Below are 13,634 nucleotides of genomic sequence, written 5' to 3' on the forward strand. Positions count from 1 at the left end.
TTTTTTATTTACTTTTTTTTTGAGGACGATCAGCCCTGAGATAACATCCAATGCCAATCCTCCCCCTTTTTGCTGTGGAAGATTGGCCCTAGGCTAACATCCATGCCCATCTTCCTTTACTTTACAGGGGATGCCGCCACAGCATGGGTTGACAAGAGGTTGAACCTGCGAACCCCAGGCCGCCGAAGCGGAGTGCGCACACTTAACTGCTGTGCCACCGTGCCGGCCCCTACACCATACCAATTTTAACTTTGCCCCCACGCAAAAGATTTACAGAACATCAATTAGGAGAAATATCTTCTATCCATAATGTTGAATATCACTATTTTACAGAAACTACTAATGAAATAAATGCTAAAAACTCCAAGCATTTCTTGATAGAAGCAATTCTACTTTGATTATCTTCAGCACCAAAATTAAACAATAAAGTACTAAAAAAATCAAGTTCACTATTAAGCTGATATTGATCATGATGGCTACATGGTAAAACAAAAAATATACTCCAAGAGTTACAGAAGCAGAGGATAAAAACTCAGATCAGGTAGATGCTCAATCACAAGTCACCACAGATCTCTGAATCTGACATCAAAAGATGTTGGGAAAATACAGAACCAGACATCACACTTCTGAAGTTTCTAATCATAAATACAAACACATCATCCACGTCCTATAAAAGAAGCATGAGCTGTGAACCACTAATGTTTAACTTTAAAATAAATCATTTTGCAAAATTCTAAATGAGTTACAATTATTGAGGTTGTTGGCCCTTTGCACTTGAGCCCAGGGTTCAAATCCAGATTTAATCACACAAGAAGCTGTTAATCTTATTATATAATGATCTCAAACTTCTGTATAAATTAAAGAATCCAATTTTCCTATTATAAATTTTAAGTATATAGTTAATGGGAATCTTCTCTGTCATGAACTATAGTTGTGCATATGCAACTTCGCGGTTTTTAAAAATATATTTATCTCTTAACCGAAAGCCTTTTGCATATTTCATTTTAAAGAAGAAACTTTTCAATTGAGATGATTAAAACAAACTATATCAAGTAACCAAATGTAACTGAACTTTCTGGGTTAAGCAGCTTGAAAATTTAATCTCATAACAGTAACATTCAGATCACATAGAGCTAAACACCTCATGTCTAGCCGATCTAGTGCCTGGTCTCAGAGGGAAAAGTGGCTCGGAGGACGAAAACCAGCATGCATACTAATCTAGATACTTAGGTTTAACAGCTATAGCTTACACATCTCACTGGAATTTACTGACTATCCTAACCCTCCACATTAATTACTGGTGGATAAAAAGATCACAGGCAAGCATCTGAAGGCACTGCTGCTCTAAGCTAAATAGCATTAATTAGACGGCATCTATTTCAGCAATTTGCTAACAAAGTGCTACCAAAATATGGCTTCACCTGACGTTATCCTCTGGTTCAGGTTCACTGTCACTGTCTTCTGCTTTTCGCTTAATTCCTCCTATCGGAGACGGGGAGCCATCAGAAGTGAAACTCGTATTAGGAGATACTGAAGGACTCTGTAGACAATTATGACATTACAGAGGAAGGATTTAATTATTCATTTCACATAAGAAGTTACATCCAATTACTGTTACCACCATGCTCCACAGTAATACATTTTTTTTTAAGCTATTAAATAGATATGGTAAATATATTTAGAAAGTATAAAGACTGATCTTGGCATACTCTACCTCTCCAAAAAAGAATAATATAGTACCAAGCCTCCTACGCTTAAACTCAAAAGAATTTGAACATTAAGGTAAAAACTGCTTCAGAAGAAATAAGAAAAACTTAATTTCATAGATTTTTTTTTTTAATTATAGGACTTGAACATTTTCTTCCTTTGGTGGTTCCCTCGTGTTATGAATTTGTGATCACTTTCCACCAATTAACTAACAAAGCTGTAAGGGGAAAAATATATATATATGTATATAAATTAATACATAAAATACTCAATGCTGGTGAGAATAAAGTTAGATGTAAGTGGTTCAACCTAGTACAAAGATTCTAGAAAGCAACAGTTTAATGAGACTCCGCCAGATATCTGTTAAACTATTTTATACCTGTTGTTTTAAAATTCATTGTACAAATAAAATCTATTAGTCATCTTAGAAAAATGCAGCTTTTATTATTTCAAAGACTTGGATACCACTTTAAATTTACCATTATCTTCCCTTTGTACCTAACTCAATGAACATAGTAGCACCCTAAAGTATTTTAATATTTAACTAAAAAATTAGGGGCAGCTTGGTGGCATAGTGGTTAAGTTCACACACTCCGCTTCAGCAGCCCGGGGTTCACAGGTTCAGATCCCGGGGGCACACCTACACATCACTCAGCAAGTCATGCTGTGGTGGCATCCTACATACAAAATAGAGGAGGATGGGCATAGATGTTAGCTTAGGGCCAAACTTTCTCAGCAAAAAGAGAAAGATTGACAACAGACGTTAGCTCAGAGCCAATCTTTCTCACACACACACACACACAAAAATTAAAATGTTCTGCAACTTTAATGTTAAATGACCAAAAACCGAAGTGGCAGAAAATGTTTTCATGGTAAAGTTTTTCTTCTGTTATTCACAGTATATTAGATATTTCAAGTAAATTATTTTTAAATCAAGAACTCAGGAGCCTATTTTAATGATACTGTAACTAAAACCTCAGCATGAACGTAGTTCACAACAAAGGTCAAGAAAAGTTACAACAAAGCAAAACTATATTTCACATAGAGCTCACAACACTTTCCTTTAATAAATGTATAATATCAATTTTATTCATGATACTGTATGGCTAATACTATCAAAAAAAAAAAAAGAAAAGAAAAAAGAAAACAGGGGCCAGCCCTGTGGCCTAGTGGTTAAGTTTGGGGCCCTCTGCTTCAGCGGCCCGGGTTCAGTTCCCGGGCACAGACCTAAAACTCTCGTTGGCAGCCATCTATATACAAAATAGAAGAAGATGGGCACAGATGTTAGCTTAGGGCAAATCTTCCTCAAGCAAAAAGAGGAAGATTGGCAACAGATGATAGCTTAGGGCCAATCTTCCTCACCAAAAAAAACCCAAAAAAAAACCCCACAAAGAATAAAAATAAATCCAGGAAGGCACTGTTGTACTTGGAAAATGAGATGGGTATTTTCAGTCAGACACATCTGAGTCTGAAATACCAAGTCCAACCTTTAACAGCTGTATGGCCTTGGGCAATTTATTTAACCTCTGTCAACCTCAACTTCAAACAGGGATGATACTGTTCTATCTCTTTACAGGTTATAGCAAGGAGTAAATGAAACAATATATGTGAACCATCAAAGCTGCCTGCCTGGCGCATGGCGGTTAACCATTCAGGAAGTCATCCCTATTAGTTTTTTTTTTTTTTTAAAGATTTTATTTATTTATTTTTCCCCCAAAGCCCCAGTAGATAGTTGTCTGTCATAGTTGCACATCCTTCTAGTTGCTGTATGTGGGACGCGGCCTCAGCATGGCCGGAGAAGCGGTGCGTCGGTGCGTGCCCGGGACCCGAACCCGGGCCGCCAGCAGCGGAGCGCGCGCACCTAACCCCTAAGCCACGGGGCCGGCCCGTCCCTATTAGTTTTTAAACAACACTAATCCATTTGGATTAAATTATGAGAGTGATGTTCCTATCAATCATCTAAGTACAGAGAAGTTGTAAACAAAGCAATCTTTCCCAAATTCACAAACAAGATATAAATTATCTTTAGACAACAAAAAGAATATACCTTCAAGGGAAAAAAAGAAGAAAAGAAGGTGTTTGCTCTTTAGCGCTAAATATCTGATGCTCTTTTCTGCTCTATCTCTACTAACAAAAGTATTCAGAAATATTCTTTCCTAAACATACCAGAGTCATACCAATTCATTCAAATTTCTTTTTAAAAAGCTGTTTTTGCAATCAAAGTTTACTAAACTGAGAATGGTCACAAATATAATGAAACTACACTTCAGAATGCAAAATTTAAAAACATTTTTATGAGGAAACAGAAGCTATCTAATAAAACATTAACCATGTTGACCATCAGTAGATACCAGTCAAGTACTGGAGCCCAGCACACCCAAACAGCTCAGAAAAAATAACACAGCAAAAATTCATAACTTTAAAGGCTTCCTTTAAATAAACTGGTAATTTGGCTTCATGATGTCCTTCAATTCAACACATTCTAGATGAAAACTCCTCTATGCAAAGATTCCAGTAGAAATAACTGTATCAAGGAGAATTAAGACAGGATCAAATAAGCAACCTAATCACCAATCTCCCCATTCCCATTCCCATGGCAGACATTATTAATCAATGTAGTCTAATCCTGTGGAGCCTGAATATTGGAATCTTTCTCAAAGCAATCATAGCTGGCAAAGTTTAAACCTACCTGCCTCCCTGAGATTAAGAAAAAAGCATTTTATCATCAACGTGGTCTTAGCAATACTAGTCACTCGCAGTTCATTCTGTGAGGACGGTAGTCACTATAATCTTAAATGATGGACATCAGCTTTTTCCATTCTACACAAGAATCTCACTGCAAAACATTTCACTGACTCTCCATATCCCACTCTGTTAATGGTGTAAGGAATAAGACAAGAAAGGAAAAACAGACCAAAAAACACAACAGAAACCCCAGCCGCTTCTCTCAGAAGATGGAAAATCTCTTTCCAAATTCCAAATCTAAGGTCCTAAAACTTCTAAGTGTGAATTTATGGGAATATAAATTCAACCAGTCTCATGATATGGCAAAAATTTCACATATAGGGTTGCCTTGTAATAAAGGATTTGAGCAGCAATAGGATAACTATTAGAATAATGAAATTTAAATATCCCAACTTATGTAATTTCCTTTAATTTCCTTGGATATATCATAGCAAAAGTTTACATAGGATACTGTACCTTATATAATATCTTTCCTCCCTCTACAACATTCTCTCTTTCTCTCGTGCCTATTAGCCTGAAATAAGCAATAGCTTTGATTACCTTTTGTCTGTGTACATTAGTTCACGGTCTGTTCCCTTACCCCTGCTGCTGCCCTGCCGGGTGCTCTGAGCTCATGGTCTGCTGCCATTACAGGAAGCTACTGAACAGAGCATAGCCTTGCTGGCTGAGACGATTTGCTTCTGCAGTCTGGATTACAACGTTCAAATAAGGAGGAATACCATGAGGCAAATCCATTCAGTTCCTGAGTTTATAAATAGGGAGCAACTGAGCCAGCCCTGATGGCCTAGCGGTTAAAGGTCGGCGCGCTCAGGGCTGGCCCCGTGGCTTAGCGGTTAAGTGCGTGCGCTCCACTACTAGCGGCCCGGGTTCGGATCCCAGGCGCGCACTGAAGCACCGCTTGTCCGGCCATGCTGAAGCCGCGTCCCACATACAGCCACTAGAAGGATGTGCAACTATGACATACAACTATCTACCGGGGCTTTGGGGGAAAAAAAAAAAGGAGGAGGATTGGCAATAGATGTTAGCTCAGAGCCGGTCTTCCTCAGCAAAAAGAGGAGGATTAGCACGGATGTTAGTTCAGGGCTGATCTCCCTCACAAAAAAGTTTGGCGCGCTCCGCTTTGGCAGCCCAGGTTCGGTTCCTGGACGCAGAACCACCCCACTTGTCTGACAGTAGCCATGCTGAGGTGGCGGATAGAACTAGAAGGACTTATAACAAGAATATACAACTACGTACTAGGGCTTTGAGGAGGGGGAAAAAAAGAGGAAGACTGGCAACAGATGTTAGCTCAGGGCAAATCTTTCCCAGCAACGAAAAAAGAGCAATAAAAAAAATTTGGATAATGAGAGCTACCTTAAAATATGTATTCAGATATATTCCACGTCTGAGTTGGAGAGTGAGAGTGTAGGCAGTGAGGAGTACCTGTATTTGACAAACTGAGGAATACTACTCTGCAAAATGCCCATAACTGATCCCTGGGAGAAAAGGGGAAATATGGCAGCAAAACCACCCTCTTCTCTTGCTCTAGCTATGAGACATTTGGATGTCCTGTCATGCTTCTGGCACCATCACCACCCAGTACCTTTGGGGAAGCAGGAAGCACTGTGGCCCGACTGCATTAGAGAAACACTGCAGCCACTTAGCTATCCACATTTACATGTATGTTCTTTTCTTTCACATCATTTAGATATTTTCATATTAATAAGGATTTAACAGAGTTAAAAATATCTCAAGGCAAAAGAAATTCAGAAAAACTATAAAACAAAACAACGCCAGGCTAAGTGATCAAATTCACACACAACTGTAAGAGGCATCTGAAAGTCACCACTCTTCAATGCTACATAAAAATAAGTTACTTACAGAATTATTCTGCATCCTCATTTCATAGGCTGCTTGTCTCGGATTACTGGCTACTTGAGAACCTGGTGAATTTCTTGAACCCAAGGCATGAGGGTTTAATATTCCACCAGGAGTGAAAGCTGGTTGATCTCTCTAACATAAATGGAAATGAATGTAGAAATTAAAATTAAATCACAACACAGTTAGATGACAGGAAGAAATGAAGGCAATGGAAAAGAGTCCCTGCTGTAAGCTCTTTAAAGATGAAATGGATTTCCGTTAACATTACAGGGTTGTCTACAGTTTGATTTGATGGTAACTCACCCTGTAAACAATAGTCTGTAATATTTAATAACTCTGCTATAAAAGTACATATAATACACTTTTCTGATACACAGAAGCTATTCAAATCTCATTAGGTTATTCCCTTATGTTCACTTACAATTTCAAAATGCATGCAAGACACAATTTTAGGCAAATAAAGATAACTATTAAGGTAAAAAAATAAGCCAAGAGTTTGATTTATACTTAGGAAATACAACTTCTATTTATCCTTCACCTTGATGGAATTTAACTCTTTGTTTCCAATTAGTTAGAGCTATGATTATAGCTACAGTAGGTGACAGTCATGGCCGACTGATAAAAGATATTTTTTAAACAGACACTGACTGAAAGAAAATAATAATATATAAGGTAGACATCAAACATGCCCTTCCCGATCTAAGTGGTTTTGAACCCACCTGCAACAATCAATAACTCTACTTTTCTCCCTTATAGGTTCCTGAAATTGCTCGATTCTAATAAAATATAATAATAAAAAGGTGGTCCCCAAACTCCATTTGTTTAAAATCCAGTAAGGAAGACAAGAAAAACAAAAACTTAAGAAGTTAAGTGACTATAAAGTGTTATGCAATTAACTAAGCAAACAAATATCACAAGCGAGAAGCACTAGAGTTAAAAGGAAGGACTGCTCAACCTGGATTACAAGCAGAAGCAATAGGGAGGCCTCGTGGAAAACGTAAGATGGGAGGGAGCCGTGAAGTCAGAAACCCACTTAGAGGGACCAAACAAAGGCAATGCTCGGAGTCAGGAGGGACTTGGTATATTTAGAAGACAACTGGGGAAAAGCAGGGTGAGAACTTGACCAGATCATAGTATGCTCTGCACGCCAGACTAAGATAGAACTGGATTCTGCGGAAACTAAGGAGTCACTGGTAATTTCTGAGCAGAGAAACAACAAAGTTTCGAGTGTTGTGTTCTAGGAAGAGTAACCTGACAAGGATATAGACAGAGTGTAGTAACTTTCAAGAAGATACAAAGAGCTAACTATTTTTATTACAAAAACAATACCCAATTACCATAAAAAATTCAAATAGCGGGGCCGGCCCGGTGGCGCAAGTGGTTAAGTGCGCGCGCTCCACTGCGGCGGCCCGGGGTTCGCTGGTTCGGATCCCGGGCGCGCACCGACGCACTGCTTGGCAAGCCATGCTGTGGCGGCGTCCCATATAAAGTGGAGGAAGATGGGCACAGATGTTAGCCCAGGGCCGTCTTCCTCAGCAAAAAAAAGAGGAGGATTGGCGGATGTTAGCACAGGGCTGATCTCTTCACAAAAAAAAAAAAAAAAATTCAAATAGCTAAGTGCTACCCGGCCCCTCTGGCCCATCAAATATATCCCCTCAGACTCTAGAGCTTAGAAAGGACTTTAAAACTGACACCAGCATTCCTTCTCAGGTAAGAGGCAGCTGGGTAGACATTACGTCCCTAACAAACTACTGAGTAAGGAATAAAAAGCTATCTTACTCCCAAATTGTAAATGTATGTTATTGCCAATCTGATGAAATGAATTAAAACTCACCTTCATTCTCTTTCTCTTTTCTTGCTGTCGTCTTCTAAAACTGTCCTAAAAGTATAACATCCACATATTCTGTCAAATAATTACACAAAAATGTAAGAGTTAAACATTACCAGGAATGATTTGGGAGACAAAGTTTTAAAGGAAGACCCCAGAAACGTAACTAATTAAACTAGGCAATGGACTATATGTTCAAAGTGCTGCCTATCAGAACTTTAGATAGACAGAGAGCATTCTAAATTGAGTTTAGATACAATTTAATTATTCCTCTTAATTTTTTTCAGATAGTTTTTGATATCATTTCAGGAAAGAATGCAAGAGTCATAACAAAGACCCTCTGTTTTACCCTGGAGCAAGTAGCCCACCAATACGGAGAAGACACAAATAAGTAACTCCCCACTTACTTTGGGCCACTCAAAGGCCTCCTTTACCCCAGAAAGCACTCCTCCCACGCCCAAGTTTCTGTGAGCATCAAGGCACTGAGACGACAGCTACGGTGGCCAGGGCTGCTGCTGTGGACTGAAACAGGGGCCAGCAGGTCCTGTACTGACTGTCATTCTACCAGCAGCTGCACTTCCATCACTTCCAAGTCAGTACTGCCACCTGCAATATAACACCCTATGGAGATCTGAACTTTGTGCTTTCTGCCAGGAGAGGGGCTGAATGCTGGACACATGGTGACTGACGACCTTAAAACCTCCTAAGACAGCAAAACCACCAATTCCTTTAATCAAGCTTTTGCCCCATCTTTAAACTCATCTAGGTCACCAATGACCCACAGACTGTGAAATCCATTACTCAGTCTTCAGTCCGTATCTGACCGTGACTCTTCCTTCTTGATCCGTGCTCTTCACTTGGCTTCCAGGACACTACACTCACCTGGTTCTCCTCTTTCACTCTTGCTGAATGCCTTCACTCCTCAACTTCCCAACACCTTAATACTGGCGTTCCTCTTCACCCAGTACTTGGACCTCACACTCTCATGGGAGTAATCATCCAGTCTCACGGCTTTAAACACCATCTACGTGCTGATGACTCCCCAGTCAGGACCTCTCCCCACTCAACATCTCCACTTGGGTGTACAAACTTCACATGCCCCAAATGGCATCCCCACCCCTAGCTTTGTGCCTCCCAGTCTTCTTTATCACAGTAGCTCAGACCATTTTTCAATTGCTCAGACAAAATGCTTTGGAGTCATTCTTAATAGCTTTCCTTCTCTCACCCCTAGCATTTAATTCACCAGCCAAATCCACTAGTTTTACCTTCAAAACATGTTCAGAATCCAATTACCTCTTATCAATCTCCACTGCCACCATGTTGGCTCCCTTGGATTATCGCAAAAGAGCCTAATTCGGCTCTATGTTTCTATCTTTGCCTCCATACAGTTAGTCTCAACAGGGCAGCTAGAGTGATCCTTTTATAATATGTGTCAGATCTTGTCACTTTTATACTCAAAACCCTCCACTGATGCAGAGTGAAAGCTAAAGTTCTTATAATGACCTACAGGGTCCTACCAGATCTGGCCCTCCACCTTCTTTCTGACCTCCTCTCCTACCCCTACTACTTTCCCTTTGCTTCCTCTGTGCCTGCCACACTGGCTCCTTGCTGTTCCGTGAACATCCTGGGTAACCTCCTGCCCTAGAGCCTTTGCACTGGCTATTCCTTCTGTCTGAAATGCTCTTCCTGCAAACACCTGCATGATTACTCCCTCATATCCTTCAAAGTCATCTGTCAGTGAGGCCTTCTCTAGTCATCTTTTCTAGAACTGCAATGTCCTCATGTCCACCTTCCCAGATACTTCCTCATCTGCTTTTTTCTTCACAGCACTTATCACTCTCTAACACATGACACACTTTACTTAGTTTTTGTGTTTATTGTCCATCTCCCACGGAAGAATATCAGCTCCATGAGGTCAGGAATTTTTGTCTGCTTTTTTCTTTTGTTTGTTGTTGTATCAGTAACACTCAGAATACTATTTAGCACATGGTAAACACTTAATAAATATATGCTGAATAAATGAAGAAGATTTGCAAGACAAAAGGCAAACATCAAAGCTCATAAAATAAAAAGCATCATATTTCTGACCTAACTGCTCAATTTTAATAATAAATATTGATGTATTCCTCTTTTACCATGTATTCTGCTGGTCAGTTAAATATCTATTTCTAAGGGTGGTAGTTACACATAAGCAAAATAGGTACACCTGGTTGGACTTTACTGATCTTTAATTTTTGTGTGCTATGAACTCCTTTGGAAGTCTGTCAAAAGCCGGAGACACACTTCCTGGGAAAATACGCACACCTAGATACTATTATATTGAATTTCTGAGGGTTCATAAATTTCCCTGATGTCCAACTATGCTGACAAACATCATATGATGTCAGGGATACCAAAAACGATCCAAAGCTTTCAAATGCCCTCTCTGCCAGGCCAGCTGGAAACTTTATTACTCAAATCTGAAGCACTCTGGTACCTATCAAATCCCATACATCCCACTCTAATGGCAAATATCACCAATACTTAATAGTACAGAGTAACCTAAAACCACATAAAAGGACTGTTCTAACGTGAGGCTTTTACACCAAGTACTACACCGTACGTGTAGTTTTTTCTGAAGCATAAATGGCAGCAGGTCAGGTGGAGCCACCATAATTGTTGAAGGCTTAGTTAAAAATGGCTGTCCTGATAGACATTTGATATCCTAGACAAAGTCAGTTACGCTATTTAAATTTTACATGTGAAAAATTCTTGCCATCACAGAACATTACCAAGTACCAAAGGCTTTAAAAAGAACACTTACAGTCTACTCACACTGTTATATAAAATGGTACCCAAGGTTCTAAAAAAGAGATCACTAGCTATAGCATACAAAGCTGAAGAAAATATAAAATCTTGTCAGATGCAATGACATGTTTTAATCTGTTAGGAGATAATGAAGCAATGTAGCAATATTATTATGTTGCTATTTGCTCAAAATAGCCATATGACTTTTTATAAAATCAGTTTCTAAAAGGATTTCCTTCACTCTCTTTCTAAAAAGCTACTATCCGCTCATTTTACCCACTGCTTGCCTCCCTTGCCACTCTTTCACAACCACCCTGCAACCTACTCTGCCTCCAGGCTACTGCCCCTCCACCCCACTAACTCTTCAGGACCTCTGAGCCCCTGGTCATGGACTAGGGGCCTATCTCACTCTGACGCCTCTGGCAGCACCAGTGGCTTCTCATCTCTTCAGGGATTTCCTCCCACCTCTCTAGAACTGACTCCCCTTTCTCCTTAACATCTATGCTTATTAAGGTTTCTGTTGGAGGCACTTGAACTCCATACAAAGCTCCAGGGATTTCAACTTCACACTCATGAGGTGAAGTATTCTGCTAATGTTCTCAAATCTCCTTCCAAAAGACTTCTGCCCTGAGCTTTACACATATCCATCTAACTGCTTCACGGACTTTTCTCCTCTCAGGTGTCCTGTGACCCCTCCAACTCAGTATCTCCAAAATGAACCTCAATTTCTACCTTGTCCTCACCTCAACCTGCTTTACCCCCACTGCTTGCTGTCTCATGAACGGCCCAACCACACTCCCAACTGCCTAAGCCAGACGGGACTTCTCACCTAAGCACTCACTCCGTCATATGTCATCAATTTCCAAGTGCTTTATTGTTTTATTTCTTTCTTTTATGTTTAATTGCTTACTCAGAGCTGCAACCCTCTGCCTAGACTGATGCTATCTAACCCAGAGGCCCCTACACTCCACTACCAGAGTACAGAGTTCCTAGGTCTTCACCTGACTTCCACAGCATAAACATTTCCTATAAAACATGGCATCCACTAGTTCATTCCCAGCATTCTTCCAGTCTTGGAGCCCTCATTTCACATCCCGTTGATCAGACACGTGTTTGGATTTTTATCTTAATCAGGATTATGAAGAGAGAAAAAAATTACAGTGCAATTCACACAGTGTGCAATACACAGTTCCACACAGCAAGCATCACAGCCTTTATAAAATAATCAAAGCACTGGCCACTCATGATTACATTGGCGTTTGACACACTATAATAATATAACAACGCACTCAAAGGGGTTAAAAGTACAATCACAGGATCATCACAGCCTATTACAGACAGAAGCAATTTAGCTACTGCAATAGAAACACTTTACCTCATCCTCCTTTCTCTTTTTAAAAATGCTATCCTCAACTTCACCAACTGCTAACATGATCATCTGTACTCTTTGCAGATTGACATAACCACTTTCTGTAAGGTAACCCTGTAAGTGATAAAATACATGTAAAATAATCTTCTTATAAAAGCAAATACTTCTGTTTTGAAATTTTTTTCAAGAATGAACTCACTCCAGTTTTGTGAACCACATTTTTGTATACGTTAACCAAACGGTCAATTGCACCTTCGCTGCCACCAGGAAACAAACATTATGTATTAGGACCAGTACGCACTGTAAGCAAGAAGGCTACAACAGTAGTTTAAAAACCCACACAAACACACATACCGAATCTCTAACGACAACAGGTGAAGAAGGAGTCATTTCCCACAAAGAAGCACATGAAGACCCAGTCATCAACGCTCCTCTCAACATCAAATGTGAATGGTAGGCTGGCCATGGTGAGCTCTCTTTCCAAATACTACAACCAAAAAGGAATGCTGCCACTAAAGCTATGAAACGGCACTCTGTTTTAGAGGGCTGATTCTAGTGATTATTGCTCCATACCTCACGAAAAACATTAAGACGAAGGAAGATAAACTCTCCTTCTGCCCAAGGAAGACTATCTGCAAGTTCATCGTGCTGCAACAAAAGGAGTAAAGATTAAACAAGTCTACTCTAAACCCTGTAATTTTTTTCCAGCCAAACGAACATTATAGCTTATTTTAAAGCAAGATCCATTTTAATATCACAAGTACTAAATAAAAAAAGAACTCACCAAACCATTTTAAAAATAAAAACTACCCATAATCCCAATCATACCTAGACCAGGGATCGGCAAATGTTTTTTGCAAAGGGCCAGATAGTAAATATATATATTTTACCCTGTGCGGGACACACAGGGTCTCAGTTGCATATTCTTTCATGTTTTATTTCGTTTTTACAACCTTTTAAAAATATAAAAACCAGGGCCGGCCCCCTGCATAGTGCTTAAGTTTGGCATGCTCCACTTTAGCGGCCAGGGTTCGCAGGTTCGGATCCTAGGCGTAGACCTACACCACTAGTCAGCCGTGCTGTGGTGGCAACCCACATATAACATAGAGGAAGACTGGCACAGATGTTAGCTCACGGCTAATCTTCCTTTAAAAATAAAAAAAAAGTAAAAACCATTCTTAGCTCATAGGCCAAATCTAGAGGGCTGGAGTTTGCCAATCTCTGACAGATAGCCAACCAGTATTTTGATGTGTATGCCTCTAGACCCTTCTCTGTGAGCATACAGTATATTTCTTACCTGCTCTTTTCACTCACTATGTCTTTTAAAGAGGTACCATA

General features: G+C 39.8%; 1 long non-coding RNA gene across 1 annotated transcript; it reads right to left on the reverse strand.

Annotated features, from left to right (window-relative positions):
* Positions 1–1,419: 1,419 nt before the first annotated feature.
* LOC131399223 (uncharacterized) lies at positions 1,420–12,510 on the reverse strand. Its single transcript, XR_009217090.1, has 4 exons — positions 12,496–12,510; positions 8,147–8,191; positions 6,313–6,444; positions 1,420–1,540 (listed from the first exon to the last, which is right to left on the reverse strand). It is a non-coding gene; the product is annotated as an uncharacterized LOC131399223 (long non-coding RNA).
* Between the last annotated feature and the right edge of the window lie 1,124 nt (positions 12,511–13,634).

The sequence above is a fragment of the Diceros bicornis genome, chromosome 37 (genome assembly GCF_020826845.1).
Source record: "Diceros bicornis minor isolate mBicDic1 chromosome 37, mDicBic1.mat.cur, whole genome shotgun sequence".
NCBI lineage: Eukaryota > Metazoa > Chordata > Mammalia > Perissodactyla > Rhinocerotidae > Diceros > Diceros bicornis.